Below are 19,833 nucleotides of genomic sequence, written 5' to 3'. Positions count from 1 at the left end.
GAAGTGCACTGCAAAAGACCTCAGTGAGGAGCATGAACATCGTACAGGGACAAGAACTGCTAATGCTGCAGCATGAGTTGCTTTTGCAAGACAGGACCCAGGATAAGCACTCAGAAATCAAAGCAGAGAGCTGTAAATAAGGTCTGAAATGGAGATTCCTCTCCCTTTTTTTGGCACAGAGAAGAACTTAATTAAATTCTTGCATAGTTCAGTATTGCACAAGCATTATGTGTATATATTTAGTTGACTCTGAAGAAGCCTCTGAAGCCTGTACTCTAGTGAATAATCAGTAGGTCAAGTAGAAAATCAGATGCTTAGGAGAAGGCTTCTGTATTTGGCCAATTTATATAGACATATTTATAATTATATGCATGTTCACTTACATATTATGTATTTTGCCTAGATATTTAATACACTACATACTATATGTCTATTAGTATATAATTCTGAGTATTTCACTGATACCCCAGCTCTTCCATGTAACACTTTCATATGTCAATAAGAACAAAAATGTGAAAAGGGATACATGCTAATCTGGCTGACTCTGTACTGAATCAGATTTAGTGTTCTCCCAGGCAGCTACAATATTTCAGTTATAAATGTAATGTAAGAATATACAAATTGACGAGACCAAAACTGCATCTGACTCAATATTCTGTCACTGAATTTGCTACTGGGACATGTTTGGGAAAGAATCATCTATTCACATGACTTGCAGAAAATACCATGTCTGTGCAAGATGTACATAAATTATACTCCTTTTGCTGTTTGCTCACCGCTTCTGTCCATTAGTAGTTTAAGTACTACAGGCTTGACTGTCACCTGCTGAAGGGCACTGGATTACATTTTACAAAGCAGTCAGCACTAAGGGATCAAATGCTTTTATACTGTTCCAGCTCCACCTCCAAACCAAACCTGCTCACATAGAGTCATAGAGTCATAGAATGGTTTGGATTGGAAGGGACATGTAAAGACCATCTAGTCCAACCCCTCTCAATGAGCAGGGACATCTTCAACTAGATCAGGATGCTCAGAGCCCTGTTGAACCTGTCCATATCTTCAGCATCCTTCAGCGTATCTCAAGATGTTCTCCCAAACATCAAGGTCTTCTTACCTCCTTGTATGGAGAGATCTCCAGAACCCTCTGATCTCAGGTATTAGCATTTCATGACAATGTAACTGGTATCCAGGAAGTACAGAGTTCAAATTCTGGCTTGTAATGTGCTATGATAACATATGTCATTTGAGTGTGGGAATAGGCATCCACAGTTAACACAAAATCAGGAACAGGTTCTCAAAATTAGCAAGGAATACTTCTCAGAAGTCAAAATAAGCAATCTGGCAAAGAATTAATATGCTGGGTCAGGAAGTATGGTGATGAATGCTGAATAAATAAGAGTCTGCAAATTGGTTTTGCAGGGAGGTGAGAAAACAGGGAGGTTAACAGAGTTTAGCACCATTCAGATTTAAATGTTACCCTGGTGTAAGTTTTAAGACCTTTCAGGCAGAAAATCCCCGCCAAACTATCATGTGTCAATTGCTATTTTCTCTGGCATACCACTTTTAATAAGAACCATGGAAGTTTTTCAGATAGTTCTGGACAAGGAAACTAACACAGTACCAAAATTAAAAGACAGCAAGGAGACTGAAAGGTGTTTTAAGAAAGTTATAGTATATTAAAGTTCCATAAGTTTGTTAGAAACATAATTCATAGTACCACTAAGTAGATAGTATTAACTTGTACATTTTATATAAATCTCTAAGTTTGGAACAAACTCCACACCTCTTTTATCAAGTTTAATTTATATTGTAAGATGAAATAAAAATTTTATGTTCTGCATGGAAGAAGAAAAGGTCCTTAGTGAATGATCTTAAATTATCTCCTATTTGAATGAGTTCATTTTACTGAGAGAGTTCCATCAAACCTTTAATTAGACTTAAATTGTACATCTAAAAAGTCGGTAATTTGACAGTGACCTCCTCAAAACACATTGATCCAAGCTGATGGAACAGACAATGAAATGTTGAAAATAAAAAGATTTTTCATTTTAGTCATGGGGTTTTAGGTTTAGTGTGACAGATTGGGGCAAGCATCAACTATTAAAAAGATGATGTTTTCATTTTTTCACTCTCAAGGAAGTTTCTAGTGATATAGGTCTGATTAGTTAATGTTTGTACAGCACTTCAATAAATGTAAAGTGCTCTTTTGGACTTGATTATGTTCTCAACAAATTTGACAGTGGACTTTGCATTGACTTCTATGAGAGATGAGCCGCACTGCTAGTCAAGATTTCTGAACTGCTGAAAAAGAGATTTTGAGGAGCTCAAAGCTGTAAAGCAGATTTTCAAACACACTGGTGTCTTCATTTCTCATTTGGTCCATGATGAACCTCTAGTCTCTCAAAACCAGATCTTTTCAGTTTAAAGTCTCCCATTCCTATCAATATGGCCTTTCTTATTTCTTCATGTATGCGGATGCATTAAAACATCCTTAGCAAAAAGCTTTGAAGCAGTTTTCATTTGCACTTCCTTTTCCAGTGTGATTTAGCACACTGTGACTCCTGCTAGAGCTATAAGCAGTGGTTTTATAGTTTCTTTAAAAATGTGATGAAAATATTGAAATTTCTTTAAAAATGTGATGAAAATATTGAAAAAAATTGTTTTATTCTGATTTTTGTAGAACCTTATTAAGTTGATTCCTTGATGAAAGCTGATTTTTGACGTTTGCCAGACAATTTGCAGTCGGCTCAGGTGTTTTTTTTTCACACTACTGTACAAATTTGTTATGATGAGGTAAACATCCAATGTAGTCTGATCAGTACAGTTCCATTTGCTAGTCACAGAACTTCATCAAGGACAGCATGCAAGCTTGTTTGAAAAGTTTTTTTTTTCCATAAAATTTTGTTTGCAGCTATTATGTAGATTAATGTTATTAAGTTCTTTATTAATCTACATTATGTTTTTATTTTTTTCCCTTCAAATTCCCACACAAGGTTTACAAACCAGACTTTCCATCTTATCCCAGTCATCTTGCTTGCTCCATTTCAGTGTTGCAGAATATCAACATTCACAATTCCAAGGTGTGTTCATCTTATTGGTAAAATATATTACAATAGTTTTCTAAAAAAAGTCTGCATAGACTCTGGTGACACTAATTTTATGCTAGATCTGCACTTCAGGTTTGCCTACTACATTTATGAGAATGAAATATAGATTTCTTAAAAGAAATCAGAAAGAAGACATGGATTTTAACACTAGATAGTAATAAAGCAAAGCTTAAACTTAATTCTTTTGGCTCAAAAATGTAAATAAGTAAATTTGAGGAGAAATAAAATCAATATCATGAGATGTTGTTTTTGAACCTGAAGAGAGGTCAAGGACCTTAACAAATGGCTAGACATTGGGTTAGAGGTTTTCTGTTGGTATTGTTCCCTGCCTTATAAACAGAAAAAGAAGATAGTGGAATTTGGTCCAGTGCTGAAATGTTAAATGAGACTTTTCAAGTGAAGTTATTTCTCTTAGACTTTAACTTTCTTGCTAACAAGACATCTTAATATGAAACTCCATTTTAAATTCTCTATATTTATCGGAGTGAGAAAGTGACCAAAAGTGGTTATTTTTTATTATTTTTCAATTCAGGAAATAAATAGGAGGTGTTATGGAATCATCTTATGTCTTATGGACATCTCAATGTGTTTGGGCGCTTGTAAAAAGTAAAATTGTCATTTTTACCTAAATTCATCTGCAGGTACTGCAGTTACTTCAGAATGAAATAAATAAAAGATAAAATTATCAATTAAATCATATATATGTACAACAAGCAAAATTTAAAAAAAACCAAAATTTATTGTTAACATTTTTTATTTCCTCTTTAAAGATAAAAATGAGAAGGTATCAGGTGAAATAAGTTAACAGGTTTAATCAAACATAAGGAAGTGCATTACTGTACAGTGCCTTATTAAATGCTGCAACTCATTACAACAGACATTGTAGTAGACAAAAATGATTAGATATTTGAAAAGGAATTAGGCAAACTGGAAGAAAAATGGATACTGCTGACTAATACAATGACCTAGACACCTTTTTTCCTCAAACTTGAGTCTTGAATGGAGTGGTATAGGAGTGACAACCTCAGCTTTTCTCTTCCTTATCCTGTTTTTCCTTTTCCTCTCCCTTTTTGCCTTCCCTTTTACCATTCCTTATCCCATCTTCAATTTCTATGAGCTACAGCTGACTTAATTGGAAGTCCTTGTCTTGAGTGCTACAAGAAGCTGGAATTTTAAGTTCTGCCACCTAAAAGACCTTCCTTGAGCAGCCATTATAGTTACCTTCATCTTGGCATGGGTAATGTAATAACACCACAGAGAATACTGTTTTCAAGAGCCATTTTTAATTCCAAATACTAAAGATTCTCACAAAATTGGGAAAAGACATGTGTGCATACGAAAGAAGTTTAGTGCTCAATTTTTTTCCCCATCAAGAATCTTATTCAGAATACCTGAGGATGAATGTGACTGATTACATTTTATAATTTCAGTTATTTTAAGAGACTACATAGAAAAGCTGTTAAAATTTTTGTTTCATTGCTTGCTTGCTTATTAATCTGGAGTAACATAATTGTAAATCCTTGACAGAGCAGTGGGGAATTACTAATATTTAAATTGTAATTTCAGACCCTAGTGACTTGGCAATAATGACTAGCTTTAGTCTTTTAGTTTTTTTTTGAAGTTAATTTTATTTTTTTTTTATAAATATTTATTCTGGTTTAAAATTCCCATTGAAAGGTTTAGATCTTCAGTAGTGTTGGGGGTGTTCAGATATTGGTCTTTATTTCCAGCGCCTAGAGACATCATCCTACTGCAAGTGGGTTGTTGTTGTCCTGTGACGAGCTCTTTCTACTACTCAGTGCACAGTGGAGGACACTGAAAGTATTTCCATTTTCAGACTGTCTTTGATTGCTTGAAGAGATTGTATTGTACAGTGGGTGAAGGACCCTGAAAATCTGGAACTCATGTATCTCTCTCCATCCTTGACTATACACAGAGCTGGTAGAGACCAGCTACAAGACCATTAGTAGATGCTTCCATGGAGGCAGTCTTCAATTCTTGTCTCTCTTTCAGTGACGTTACTCCTTTCTTCTTTTTCCTTTATTCTGGTGACTGTAGATGCAGCCTCAGAGAAACTGAGCTGACAGGTTGACAGCAATCTTTTACAGCACAGGATCAGGTGAAACCAAAGCATTTTTAAGGCTCAGGGTGACCTAAAGGGTCAGCTGGGATGAATCCATGCACAAAAAATATTAAAGAAGTTAAGTTTCTGTATAGACTGAATTCACCACAGGTGTTTGTCACAGGCCCAATTCTCATATCACCTGGACTGGTTTACTAATACCAACTTAATAATGTGTTATCCTGAGAGCAGTAGCCTGCTGAGATAAGCAAACGTAACATGCAGTATTTACATTTACAGTCCTGGCTTTCCCATTAAAATATTTGTAGTACACTGTAGAAATGTGGATGTGCTTACTGTGCAGATTTCCATAAAATTATTTCCCTGCTCAGTTGGAACACTGTGTAAATTGACTGAAGACGTCGGGTGAGATCAAAAAATACATTAACGTTTTCTTTCTCAAAATGTAGCAAATAGGTTTCAATATTGCTTTTGGAGGTTATTTTCTCTTCGGGGCACAAAGTAGCATGGAATGGTTTAAGTTCTTTTGTTTTCGAATGTCCTTCAACTTATTAATTTCAAGGCCCCACTGTTCGTTGTGATTCATTGCAGAAGTGAATAACTAATGTCACTAAAGTAGTGAGATCGCCTGAGCTATTTTAGAAATTAATGGACTGACTGTGATATACTGGAGCCTCTTTCATGCATCTATAATTGGAGTGCCAATTTATTTCCAATCATTTCAAGCACTGTAATTATAGTGCATCATTGTTGCCTGCTTAACATTCATATGGGATGCTGGCACAATAATGCTGGCAGGAGGCCACATATTTTACAACTGGAACGAATGGTAAAAATGAGAGGTAATATACAAAGGAATAGAACTTTAAATTTTGTTTAAAGGTTTTGTTCTGGCTAACATGTAATAGGATCATGGCAGAATGACACGGAACAAACTCAACCTTCATAAAATTTCAATAAAAATGTTTTCCAAATAGACTATAAATCAGTGTGGGAGGAAAAAAAAAATAACTCTAATATTTTAAATAAAAAACCCATAGTCTATAATATCCAATCTTTTATTTACATTTCAGTTGAAGAAGTCATTTTATTTGCCACAAAAAAAAAAAAAAAAAAGCAGCAAGATTTTTTTCTTTGTTTATGAGTAAAATGAGAAATCATAGGGGCTGGAAGGGACCTCTTGAAGTCTATGGTTTTGAAGACCTCAAAGCTGGATCAGATAGAGCAGGTTTCTCAGAGCTGTGTCTAGTCTTCACAGATGGACACTTCATAATGTCTCTGAATATCCTCTTCTAGTGCTTGACCACCCTCAGAGTAAAACTTATATTTCTTGTGTTGAAACACAACACATATTTCAATTTGTGTTCGTTGCCTTTTGTCAATTTCTTGGGCACTACTGAGAGGAGTCCAGCACTATCTTTTCACCCTCCCATTAAATATTTATACACACTCATAAGATAACCCCCTGAGACCTGTCTTCTCCAGGATAAAGAGTCCCAGCTTTCTCAGCATCTCACTGTTTCAGATGCTACTTACCTGTTACTCATCTGTTATTCATCTTTGAGTCTGTTTGCTGGACTCACTCCAGTATGTCCATGTCTCTCTTGTATTGGATAACCCAGAACTGGGCACAGAACCCCACCTGTGTCTCTCCAGTGAGGGACAGTGAGGATCTCCTTGATCCACTGGCAGTGGTCTTCCAAATGCAGCCCAGGATGCTGTTGGCCTTCCTTGCCACATGGGTATATTGCTGTGTCATGGTCATCAGGATCCTCAGGTCCTTTTCTGCAAAGCTGCTTTCCAGTTGGCCAATCCCCAACCCATACTACTGCATGGAGTTACTCCTTCCCAGGAGCAGGACTTGGAATTTCTCTTTTGTGAACTCCAAGAGGTTTCTGTCAGCCCACTTCTTTTTGAGGTCCCTCTTAAGAACAGCACATTTTCTTCATTTGTGTATGAGGATTTTATATGAGACAGAGTGGAAAGCCATACTAAAATGAAGATAAACAACATCCACTGCTCTCTCCTCATCCATGGAGCTAGTCATCTCATTCTAGACATCTATTAAGCTGGTCAAGCATGCTTTCCCCTTCATAAATCCATGATGAGTACTCCAAATAATCTTGTCCTGGATTTCAACCTGTGTCTGGGAAATTAGTTTCCAACAGTAGAAGCAGCCTCAGCAATACTTTTATCTCCGGTACTATTAAGAAGACTTTTTACCACAGTCAAATTATATGACTGAATCAGATCCCAAACACAGTCTTAATAGGACCTTTCTGACAATCTGTCCTGAAAGACATTCTGACATCAGCCCATTTTATCTCATTGGTTCTATTTCGTGTTTTGTTTCCTGTCTCATTTGTGCATGGCTGTATCCTACTGTTCTTGTCTTCTTGGTGCATTTTGACAACAGGACTGATTCTTCAACAGCTATGTTCCAGTCACCATTACTGTTCTACAACAACTCTGCTACCCTTATTTGGTGTGAATGACTGTCTAAATGCAAGCAGTTCCCTGGCTTAGATAAATCCTATCACTACCTCTTCTGCCTATATGTCATTATTACCAGTCTTACTGCTTACCTTTTTCCCATAGGTTTTTTCTGAAGGTTTAGGTTTAGGTGTAGTTCCTTCTACCATTATGAGAAAGCATTAAGACTCCCTGAGCTTTGCCTGTGACAGTAACTGGTAAGAAATCTCCCTCTGCTTATGTCAACCAATGAACCTTTTCATCCTGTTTTCTCTCCCTGCCCTGCTGAGGAGGGGGAGTGAGTGAGTGGTTAGGTGGGTATTTTCCTGTTTGGCAAAGCTAACCTTCTACCTGAGCCAAGATCTTCACTGTAGTGTGGAACAGGAAAACAACAGATAATGGGCATGTGTTGATATAAGAGATTCCAACTGGATATGAGCACAAGATGATAAGGGGAGAGACAAGTATTTTGCTTTAAGAGGTGGCAACAGCATGGAGAAGAATGAGATTCTTCTGGATTGTCGATTAAGTGCTGAATTTATTTTCACATGCTGAGTTATAGACATCCATGTTCTTTTTATTCTCCACCCTTGCTTTTGTGTATGCCGTGATAAACCATAACAAGGAAGGTTTTACATAGAGTCAGATAATATTGATGGTGAAAATATAACAAAAAGGAAGTTGTTACCCTATAACTTTAATTTACACATGGGACAGACTTGCAGAAAGCAATGTATGTGTTATCTCCAGAGAGTACTGGAAAGCTTAATATTGACTGATTGGGTCAAGAAGGTTGTAAATATGAATGTTTCCAGATCTACCCTAAGTACCTAAACAAGCAGACAGCTTCATAATGAATAGTGATAAGATTCACAAGAGGGTGTATCTGAACAATAAAGGTGATCCATTCCAGAGCTCCTACCCAAGTCAGCCATATTACGCATACAGATAATCCCTGGAGCTTCATATCTTCAATGTAGAGCAAGACTAATAGCTGCCTGTTGGAGAAATCCTAATGTGGGAAAGAATATAACTTGCTTTGGGACCTGCACCCTGTAGACACTGCAGAAGCAAGTCAGAGGTCACACAGAACAAGGTCAATATAGGCGTAGCCAGAAGCAATTAAGTAGACCATCATTATCAGTATATCATCTGCTCATATGCTTTTTTAAATCTCAGAAGGCTTTTTCTGTGTCTTTAGACACATCTTTAAATCTGATCTGATCCATTGTTTGTTCTTGAATGAGAGATAAAACATCTACGCAAAAAAAAAAAAAAATCACAACAAAAATCTTCTTGTTCAAGGCTGCAGCAGGAAATTCTTGAGAAAGGAGGTGATGGAGTTTGGATGCATGCATTAGAATTCTGTTGCTGTTTCAGGGCAGTGAAGGAATTCCCTACCTGAGAGCACTGTAAAGTCTGAGAAAAACATCGCTATTATCCAGAAAGGTCACCAAAAGAAACCAATTAGAATTCTGGAAGGAATAAATCTTTAATAATGCCCTCCCTGGAAAGGTCAGATGAGAACTCTACATTGGTCTCTTATTCCCCAGAAGGCATTGGCAGTATTTTCACTTGGTGTAAATTGGTATAACTTTGCAAAAGTTACTGAGCTTTTGCTCTTATCTGTGCCAGCTAAGAACATGTAACATTTTGCCAAACACAGGCAAGCCTTGGCTGCATCAAAATCAAAATAATTTTCCTCTAAAGTAATTGGATTTTCTTGCACACATGCCACATGCACAACTGTGTAACAATGGAGTCTTGCATTCTAAAAACGCTGTGTCAAAGAGGATCAAATTTAATTAATTAATTACTATTTGTGTGCTCTGATGTGCTGCATGATCTGTGAGGTGCAAAACTGTAGGAGGGACCCTGTACGAGTCAAGACCGGATTGACGACCTCACACCGATGCAATGAAAGTCGTTCTCCTTTATTTACCCAAATAGCCCCAAGATATACAGAGCCAGTCACGCGCTCTATGCTTTACAATCTATTGGCTAAAGGCACTTATCACGCCCCCGGAAGTGCTGTGATAGGTCTGCATCGTTAGTACCCGTATACAAGCTAAATCTACTTTGCCGTTAGTGTATCTGGGCATTCAAACAGGAAGGAAGCACTAGCTTGACTTCCTCATTCCTGCCCTTCCAGATGACCTCAAGGGCAGGATTACCACGTGGCAGTTTTCTGCTCAGAGACCCAGCCTGGATTGTCCAAACCCTGTAAGATCAGTGCATGACCCTGATCCCCAAGAAATCCTACCACACAAAACATTCCAGTCTTCCAGATAAAACTATTTCTTACCATGCATTCAACATTGGAAACAACTTTAAAAACCACAGAACGTTTTTAATGCTTCCCTTTAAGTATTTGAACATACAGTGAGAACCATCCTATTGCCCCCAAAGCCAGGATATACTCTTCTGAGCCTTGGGGGAGCTAACTGGAGGAGATCAAGGAAGCAGAGACATGGGTGATTCCTTCATCTGATAGAGAACAGTCACTCTAGAAGGCTTTTGGTTGCTGAAGAGAAGGAAAATGCCTGCATAAAACATAAAGCTGGAGGGTGCTAGGAAGAGATGTTGGTGAGGAGATGAAGAGCCTTGTGAGATGAGTAAGAAAGAGAGATGACTTGGAAGCCAATTTAAAAAATTAAATACAGGAGGCTAAATACTAATCAAAAATCTATACTGTATTCTGAACTTCACTGAATAACATGCAGGACCAGTTGAAGGAGTGGAATAAGAGAATCAGTATCTCATTGTGTGATAGAAAAACAGTTACAGAGAAAGAGATGTCCTGTTATTAGTAACTAGGGAAATATTTAGGTTTGGTGTAACCTACATCAGATAGATGATATTGTAAAAAAATCTATGTTCAAATAAAAATTGGGACAGATGTTCATAAAATGCAAATGAAACAAAGAAGAAGCAAAGATAAGCAGTTTCAAGAAATAAAGACCCATTTAAGCAGAGCACTTCTTAAAAATATGTAACCAAACTAAGACTAAATATATATGTTCCTGCACAAATTCCAGAAATCTAAAAATCAAAAAGATGAACCAGATATCCTATTAAAAGAAAATATTAATATACTTGATTCATATGGTAGCTAGTGAGACACTGAATTTGCAAGATGCAATTAATATAGGAATGACAAAGTGAGCTATACTGATGAAAGAACATCCTGTACATTAAAGAAAACCATATATTTCAGAAAGAATATTGTAAAACTAGAGGATAGAGAGAATCTTCCCCTCATAGCCTTCACACGAAGGGTGTGAATATTAATTTTGCTCTGAACAGAGGTAGACCTTTACAGTTAGTATGCTCAACACCTTACCCTCAGCCTGCATCTGTTCAAGTGGGATGGTAGGCAGATGTGGACTTGTGAACAGACTGAGGCTTATGCTTAAAGATACTGTAATAAAGGAGGAAGAAATTAGCATAGAGATAGTTGTTGACTCCGGGTCGAAGATGGGAAGATTTTCAAAGCTAGGACAAGTCTGTATTTACTTGAGAATCACCTACACTGCTAGGGGTTTTTACAGGCTACATTACTGGTATTCAAGAGGGCATGGGAGACAGTTTGGGGCCACGCTGCAAGCAGCTGGCAGAGAGGGCAGAGCAGCTGGCAGGGTGCAGTCCCATCAGCCAATAATCAAATGTAAGAAAATAAGCTATATGCTTATAAATGTCTCATGATGTAAGGCAACTGATGTGTCCTGGGCAGGAGACTGCTGCTATTTTTTCAGCTGGTGATCCCAGGTTATTCATGTATGTACCTATACATACACACAGTGAATTAGTACCTATAGAATGTGGTAATAAGCCATAATATGAACTAAATGACCTTGTAGTACAGCTCAGGAAAAGATTATTCACTAATAAAACATGTAATTACTTAAATTTCATGCTTATTACATGGTCAGTCAGTTAATGGTAGTGTAGCAGAAAAGGGGAGAAGCATTTTATCAAGAGCTATCTGGAATGTGCAAAGGGATTTGTTTGACAAATGCCACAGCAAATAAACTGATTACAAAATAGCAGTTTTCTCTACTTGTTTTGCCTGCTGTTTATCAACATTTTTGTTCACATTCTAACCTAGGGAATTAAAGAATGGCTAGTGTGGCATGAAAGCAAAGAGGAAACCTTCTTTGGGGATCTGTAAAAATCACTCTTTCTCAAAAATGTTTTTCAGTTTCTTCTCATGTGGTTATAAAAAAATCAAAAACATTCTTTAATCAGGAAGAAGTGTCAGAGATCAGAGGAAGCCATTTTCCAGGAAGGTTAGCAGCTCTACTCTGAACTATGCTACAATGGAAGTATATAAACTAAGATCAACACATACATTAATACCAGCATATAAACTCAGACACATTGTATACGTGGGACTAGGTTGCACTGCTATGCAGCCTAGACATTCATAAATAACACCACATTCCCTTTCCCACCTCCAGTCTCGACTATGAGTAAGAATCTTGATTAGGTAGCGTACAGATTCCTGTTATTTCTTAACTGCTTTGAAGGCTGCAAGGCTTGCATTTTCATTATTTTTCCCCTGAAATCATGAAAGTTAGAAAAAAAACATCACTGAAATTGAAGAATTTCATGTGATCAAGGGCTTCTAAAGGTTGAGACTTTAGAGAAAAATTCCAAATACCCTAAGAACTATCGACACTGAAAAGTATTCATTGAAACTGAAGAGACGGAAAAGTCCTATGAAGCCAACATACTCCAGGCAAAACTGGAGAAGTCTTGCAATGCCTGATTGCAGGAATAGCACCCTCTAAATAACTTACACATACACACCATGTCATGGTTAGTATATCTTCTGCTTAATTGTGTATCCACACAGTTTTCTCCTTAAACAGGTTATCTTTGAGGAAAGGAACCAGATAAGGATAATCTATCAATTAATTAAAGCATAGTCCCAGGGCACTGGCTATGTAAACCACTGTCTTCTGGTCATAGGATCCAAATGTTTCTTATATATAAAATTTACTGCAGCAAGATAATTTATGTTTGTCTCAGTGTCCTAGGTTGAGTGAGTGGTGGAGTTTTTTCGTTTCAGAGGAGCGGGCTATAGGGGTGGCCCCCTGTGAGAAGCTGCTTGAAGCTCCCCCAGCTCCAAGTCAGCTCCACTTCTGTTTGGAAAACTGAGCCAATCAGCTGCGCCTCTGCGAGAACATATTTAAGAAGGGACATGGTGACATGCAGTCGGACTTGTGAAGAGGAGTTGCTGCAGCTGTGTGAACACCAAGGTCAGTGGAGGAACGGAGGAAGAAAGGAAGGGGGGAGGTGTGACGGAGCAGAGACCCCCCTGTATCCTGTGGTGAGACGGCAGGGAGGCCCCCCTGCCACCCATGAAGATCTATGGTGGAGCAGACATTGATTTATGGCCTGTGGCTTCCACCTGATTGATCAAGGTTCTGTACCCAAAGAAGGCCGGGGTCTTGTGGGAGAAGGTAGACCCGCTGCTGTAATTCAGCGCTGGGAGGATTGCAGCATGCGGGGGTGTCCCACGGCAGAGCAGCTTGGGAAGGGCTTCAGCTGTGGGAGACAATCCAGTAGGAGAAATATAGTGACCCATGATGGAGCAGTGTGGGGAACGCTGCAGCCCGTGGGAGGAACTCATGTTGGAGAAAGTTTGTGGAGGACTGTCTCCTGTGAGAGGGGGACCATGATGGAGCAGGGGGAAGAAGTTCCAGGAGCTCCCCCCACCGAAGATTAAGGAAGTGGCAGCACTGACTGCACCCCCCATTCCCTGCCCTGCACTGCTGGGGGAGGAGGTAGAGATATCGGGAGCAGAGCTGAGCCCAGGAAGAAGGGAGGGGTGGGGGGAAGGTGTTCTCAAGATGTGACAATGCTTCTCGCTGTCCTACTCTGTTGCGTGTTGTTAGTGTCTGTAATAAATGTATGTTCTTTTTTTCTTCCCCTAACGAGTCTGCTTTTTGCTCGTGCCCGTAAAGGGGGATTTTTTCCCCATTCCAGTCCTTTCTCAAACCCCAAGCCTGGCTCTCTGTCCCTTCTTATTGCCGTAAGAGAAGGGAGAGAGGGTGTCTGCGTGGTGGTTGGCTGCTGACCAGACTCAAACCACGACACTCAGATACCTGGACTCCGTGGCTACCTATCTACTAAAACATTAAATATGCCTAGGATTGTTTTCTGGTGATAAGGACAACTGGCATAAACTGGCTTGAGTACATAATATTAAAATCTCTTAGCCTCCATTACAGTGTGCCTACATCCAAACTGCCTATTGAGAATAATCCCTGGTGCATGCTAACTCTTGAACACTTCCCAGAAACTGTTCAGGTGGGCACTAATCAGGCTGGAGCCAAAAGCAGGGACTGCTATAGCAGCTTACCTGTATAGCTGATTGAATTGCACTCCCTGAGGACTATTCCTGGTGCTGTTTATCAGTCTGAATGTCACATAAATGTAATTGATCAGTATAAAGGTAACCTCTGTTTTGGAACAAGTAGTCTGGGCTTTGCTGCTGATTCTTTTCTCAGGAAGTTGTGGTTTGCTAGAAAGCACAGCACTGGATAGACTAGAGTTGAAAACAACTAAAGCTGCTATGTATAAAATATATTCAACTTTCTAAGAATTTTGGGGAAAAAAATTAAAAAAATCACATTTTCATTCAAACCCTGATATGAAGTTTCTTTGCTTAAACAAGATGCATGTAACAACTGCTTGAATTCTGTTCACTTATGCAGAGCCCATTAGAAATAAAAGAGTATGACGGTCTTAACTCCTCCATCTTATAAGATAAAATAAAATTTTAGATTATAATTATATTATAACATTTTCAATATCACACAATGCATTCTGGACTAAATGCTGGGACATCCAAAGAGTATGAGCCAAGCAATCTGAGCCTTATGTAATCCCTTATGATACTCAATTTAAGATTGTTTGGAGTTCATTATGTCACTATTTGAAGCTGGGAACTTTGCTTTCCATTCCTCAGGGATGACGCACTATATATTTATACAGAAAAACTACTATTTTCTTAAAGCATCTCAGTGCTTTCAGTGTGGATACACTCAAGCAATATTTTAATAATTTGGCTAAATACATGAATTGCAGCATTATTTTTTTTTTTTAACTCTAAAAAATTAAAATTGAGGTCTACAAAAGTGTGTATATATCTCCTTTAGGAGTTAGGCACTTAGCTACTATTTATTCCTACTGTGAGTGAAGAGCTAAAATAACAGTTAGAATTGTAAATCTGTTTCTTAACGTCTGAGAACCAACAACTGACAATCAAACTGACAAACTCAAGACGATATGCATAGCAGCAATGGGGTGAAACAACTCAAAAGGAGCACTGTTATCTAGGTGGTAGTAAATATTTTTCCACTACTTATATATCTGATGACATGATGTAAATGCCTTGCCTTTGGAACCTCATTTATAATTGAACTTTGCATTATACTGTTCCCTGGTGGCATAATAGTCAGCATAAGTAGCAACTTATGGACTTGTTCTCAAGCTGCATGCATTTTAAATATAAAGACACATTAGTGTAAAGTGAAGGACACTTCACTCAATGAATATCCACATTATTCAGGCACAAAACCAGTGTTTTGAATGCTACAGAGCCTCAGCTCCCACAGGACTGTGCAAATTTGAACTTTCAGTGCTACAGTGTTTTCCCTGGAAAACTGAATTGTCCCATATGGGTTTCAGCCCCATAGTACCTGAGGAGTGTACAAAGCCAGACAAAGTAATTTAATGTACTGTGACTTATTTAATCTACTTTAATGTTAACATGATAATTTATTTTATGTTCCTTCTAAGCCTGTTACATTATGTGTTCTCTTTCCCTTAATATAAGTTAGAGATATACTTGTTAATGCTTCAGCAGTGCTTTTGTTACTGCTGCTTTAGGGGAGATAAAAAGATTTTGATTTTTCTCTGAGTATTGCTGGAGTATTTGTCAGTTCCCCAGGTAGGTTAGCACTGATTTGTGTAGGAATGGAATTGGGCCAACACTTGAGGTCACATTTTCACAAATATTCAGATACTGAAATAGGGAAGAAAGCATGCAGTAAAATTTACACACAGATCAAGATAGGTTAAGGTCTGAGTTAATAAACAGATGAAGACATTGACAGCTGATGAGGAGTGTGATGATCTCAAAACAGCATGCTGTATTGGGGAATGCCTAAACAGGCAATAGGAATTGCTGAAGAGAGGACAATATCTGAAATAAAATGTTTAAGCTGAGTTTCATATGTTACATTCTTCTCTACACAGTGGCTAAGTTACATCTGAGGTCTGAGAAGCGAGTTTGATCCCTCATGTTGTATGTCCTTTTTGCTAATTCTACATCTATTACATATCAGTTGAAGTCAATTAACAACTTTGATATTGATAAGGCCACCTTTTGCAAAAAGCAATATCTATTTCTGGGCACTGTGCAAAAACCGTCCCAGGCAAGGAATATTAACACTCAGACTAAGCTGACTTCAAATGTGATTGGGCTTTCTAACTTCCAGAAGGTGACAGTTAAAAGAATGTTTATTGTTTCTCACAGATACAAGAGGTTATCAAGTTAAATTACCAAGCGTCAGGTTAAGGACACACAACACACAACTAAACTGTGGAATTTACTGTCACAAGATATTGTGGATGTCAAAAGTTTACATACACTCAAAAAACAATTAGACAAATTTATGGGACAAAAATTAATTCAAGGGCTATTAAGCACAAAGTGTGTCTGAGCCACAGCGTGATGGAGACTGAAAGAGTATGTCAGGGAAATATCATTGTATGCGTCCCCAATTAATTTTATTACTGTGTTTTTTTTAGCTATCTGCTTTTGACTTCTTTGATAGAGAAAATACTGGGCTAGATGGACTTTTGCATGCCCCATTATGGCCATCCTTACATTCTTCTGCTGGGAGGTAAGAGAACATAGAATCATAGAATGGTTTGGGCTGGAAGGGACCTTAAATGTCATCTCTTTCCAACCCTGCCCCCCGCCATGGGTAGCGACACCTTCCACTAGACCAGGTTGCTCAAACCCACTTCCAACCTGGCCTTGAACATTCCCTGGGAGGGGTGTGTTGGGTTTCTGTGGTGGGGTTTTTGGTAGTGGGGAAGGAGGCTATAGCAGTGTCCCCTGTGTGACAAGCTTCTTGAAAGCTCCCCTGGCTCCAAGCCAGACCTGCCTCTGACCAGGGCTGAACCAATCAACGATGTTGGTTGTGCATCTTTAAGAAGGGGAACCTGAGAGGGGGTTGGGATTTGTGAAGAGGAGTTATGAGAAGGGTAAGCACCCAGGTCAAGGAAGGACAAGGAAGGAGGGGAGGTGTGCTGGAGTAGGGAGCCCCTCTGTATCCCATTGTGAGATAGCAGGGCCGCCCACCCTGCCACCCATGGAGGCCCACAGTGGACCAGAGGCCAACCTTAAGCCTGTAGAGAAGCCCATTACAGGACAGGTGATTGTACTTAAAGGATGCTGGGACTCTGAGGGGAGAAGTGGCACCCGCAGTTGTAGTTCGGTGCTGGGAGGACTGCAACACATCAGGGTGACCCACATCGGGGCAGCATGGGAACTGCTGCATCCCCTAGGGAGAACTCATGCCAGAGTAGGTTCGTGGAGGTCTGTATCCAGTGAGAGAGGAGCCACATGGAGCAGGGGAGGAATGTGTGGCATTCACCCCACCTCCTGAGAAGGAAGGAGCTATGAACTGACTGTAACCCCCATCCCCTGCCCCCTGTGCTGCTGGGGGAGGAGGTAGAGAGATTGAGAGCAGAGATGAGCCCAGGAAAAAGGAAAGGTTAAGGGGAAGTGTTGTTTGGATGTGGTGGTGCTTTTCACTGTCCCACCTTGTCTGTTAAGTGTTGTCTTTGTTAGTGTTTGAATTGAAGTGATGTTTTCTTCCCTTAATGAGTCTGTCTCTTTTGTCAGTGACCATAATGGGTGAATACCCTTCCCTGTCCTTGTCTGGATTCCTGATCCATTTTGCTTCATTTTCTGCTTCCCATTCCTGAGAGTGGAAGGAGTGGGTGAATGGCTGCATGGTGCTCAGTTGCCCTCTGGGCTTAAAGCATGACAAGGGGGCATCCACAACTTCTCTGGGCAACCTGTTCCAGTGTCTCACCATCCTCACAGTGAAGAACTTCTTCCTTGCATCTAATCTAAATCTACCTTCTCTTAGTTTAAAACTGTTATGACTTGTCCTATCACTACTTGCCCTTGTAAAATGTCCCTCTTCAGCTTTCTTGTAGGCCCCCCTTAGCTACTGGAAAGTTGCTATAAGGTATCCCCAGAACCTTCCCTTCTCGAGGCTGAACAACCCCAACTCTCTCAGCATTGCAGCAGAAAGTGAGAGAATTAAATATCAATTTAAACATTAATTTCAGTATTCCTTACAGAGACACTTAGTTCCTAAATGAGTTTGTGTGGCTCACACAAAGAAAAAAGCATCTTTCAAATACCTTCTCTGTCTTGAAAGACCTGGATTTCCTCATATGTGGCTAATTCTCAGTTCAAGACAGAGGGAATTTGTATGCATGCTATAGTCTAGTATCAAAATTTCTGTTTGGAACGTGAAAAATTAGGGAAAATACTCAGAATGGCTTGGGAAGAGTTCAGACATCTGGGCAGAAGCAGGAATAAAGACTGTGAAGGTTAAGTGGCTTTGAGGTAGAGCAGACAGCTGGGGGTTACCATGCTCCATCCATGGCTTAGGAATCTATGTTGGGAGCTGGATGTTACCCCCAGACTCATCTGCACTCTCTCTGAATCCAGACCCAGAGTCTTCCCTCCATTTTTCAATCTCCAGTACATCACAGTGGATTATTCTGCCCATATATCTCCACAGGAGCAGGCTGTTAACTGGCTCTATCCACTCTAAGAGTTGGAATGGCTGTGGTGGAACTCCATGGGAACCAGTGGATTGTCTCTTGTCTGTGCTGAGTTTGGTCTTGCACTCACTTCTACAGAGTTAGACACACATCCTCTCCTGACTGGGACTCCATCTCTTACTTGATATTTTCTTTTATAGTTGCTAGATTTATTTGTTAATTATTATTTAAATTGTGAGAATTGTTTGGAAATAGCTTGTTTTCCTTTTTATAGCTCATTAAAGTTAAACTTCTGGAAGCAGTATACAGGAGCAATGATAAACAGACTTTAACAGCAGTTTCCTAACATGGCTCTTTTAATGGGCTCATAAATACAGTTGCTGGTTGTTTATTCTTTCATTACTGGGATCTATGGTTTAACAAAAAAACATTCAGTGAATCTGCAAATATCTGCATTTCCCTTTGTAATGGTTATAGGAGATTTGGGTGCAGATTAGCTCCGGGCCAATGTTCCTCAAGTTTGAGTTCATAATGCCACATGAGGTCTTGAGCTTGGAAGTGAAAATGGAGATGACATAGTGCTCTCTCCTTGCATTACCATGAGTAAATCAGTGTGGAAGAGGGGAGCAGAACAAATCAGGCAGAGACCCAAATGATGGGTGAGATCTGATGCTCCATGGTATTCAAGGCCATCATATATATGGCTAGCCATCTTCCTCATTTCTATCTGTTATATATTTTTTGAAGAAGATAAATAACTTACCATTAATTTTAATGAATACAGATCTTTATAATTATTATTAATGAGCACATTATCGCAATATGACATTTCCTTGTAAGCTGGATGACACCTGCTGCGTGCGATCAAGTACCATGTTAATGAGAGGTGTGGTCCATTTCACTTTGAAGGAGAGCTGAATTTGCCCATTTCTGTCTGAATGAGAGGGAAACTTATTCAGAGACAGACATTCATAGATTAAGTCCAGAAAGCAAAAGCTTCTGAACTCCTTTGTATGCTTTAAATCTGAGTTCACAAATTACTGTCCTTGAGAGTGAACAGCAAAGATAATAAAATTTGAAGAAAAAGTTAAGAAAGGTTTGTCTGCTTCTTTCTTACCTGAAGATTTTGGTGTGTGAGCACTTCCTATTATGGTTATGTATATATGTATCTATAGTGCCCAATAGCACAAGGTCTACTGTCATTCTATACCTGGAATTTCTCTAGCTATGAAAGTAAAAATACAACACATTTTAGGGTAATCACTGAATTTTTCATTTTTAGATTCCACTGTTTCCTTTTTCCTTTGTGTCCTCAAGTCTTTATTTCTGTGAAAAAGGTCT

The sequence above is a fragment of the Tyto alba genome, unplaced genomic scaffold (assembly GCF_018691265.1).
Source record: "Tyto alba isolate M040663 unplaced genomic scaffold, T.alba_DEE_v4.0 Super-Scaffold_2, whole genome shotgun sequence".
Lineage (NCBI taxonomy): Eukaryota > Metazoa > Chordata > Aves > Strigiformes > Tytonidae > Tyto > Tyto alba.
The sequence above is the reverse complement of the archived record's forward strand: the minus strand, read 5'-3'. Positions refer to the sequence as shown.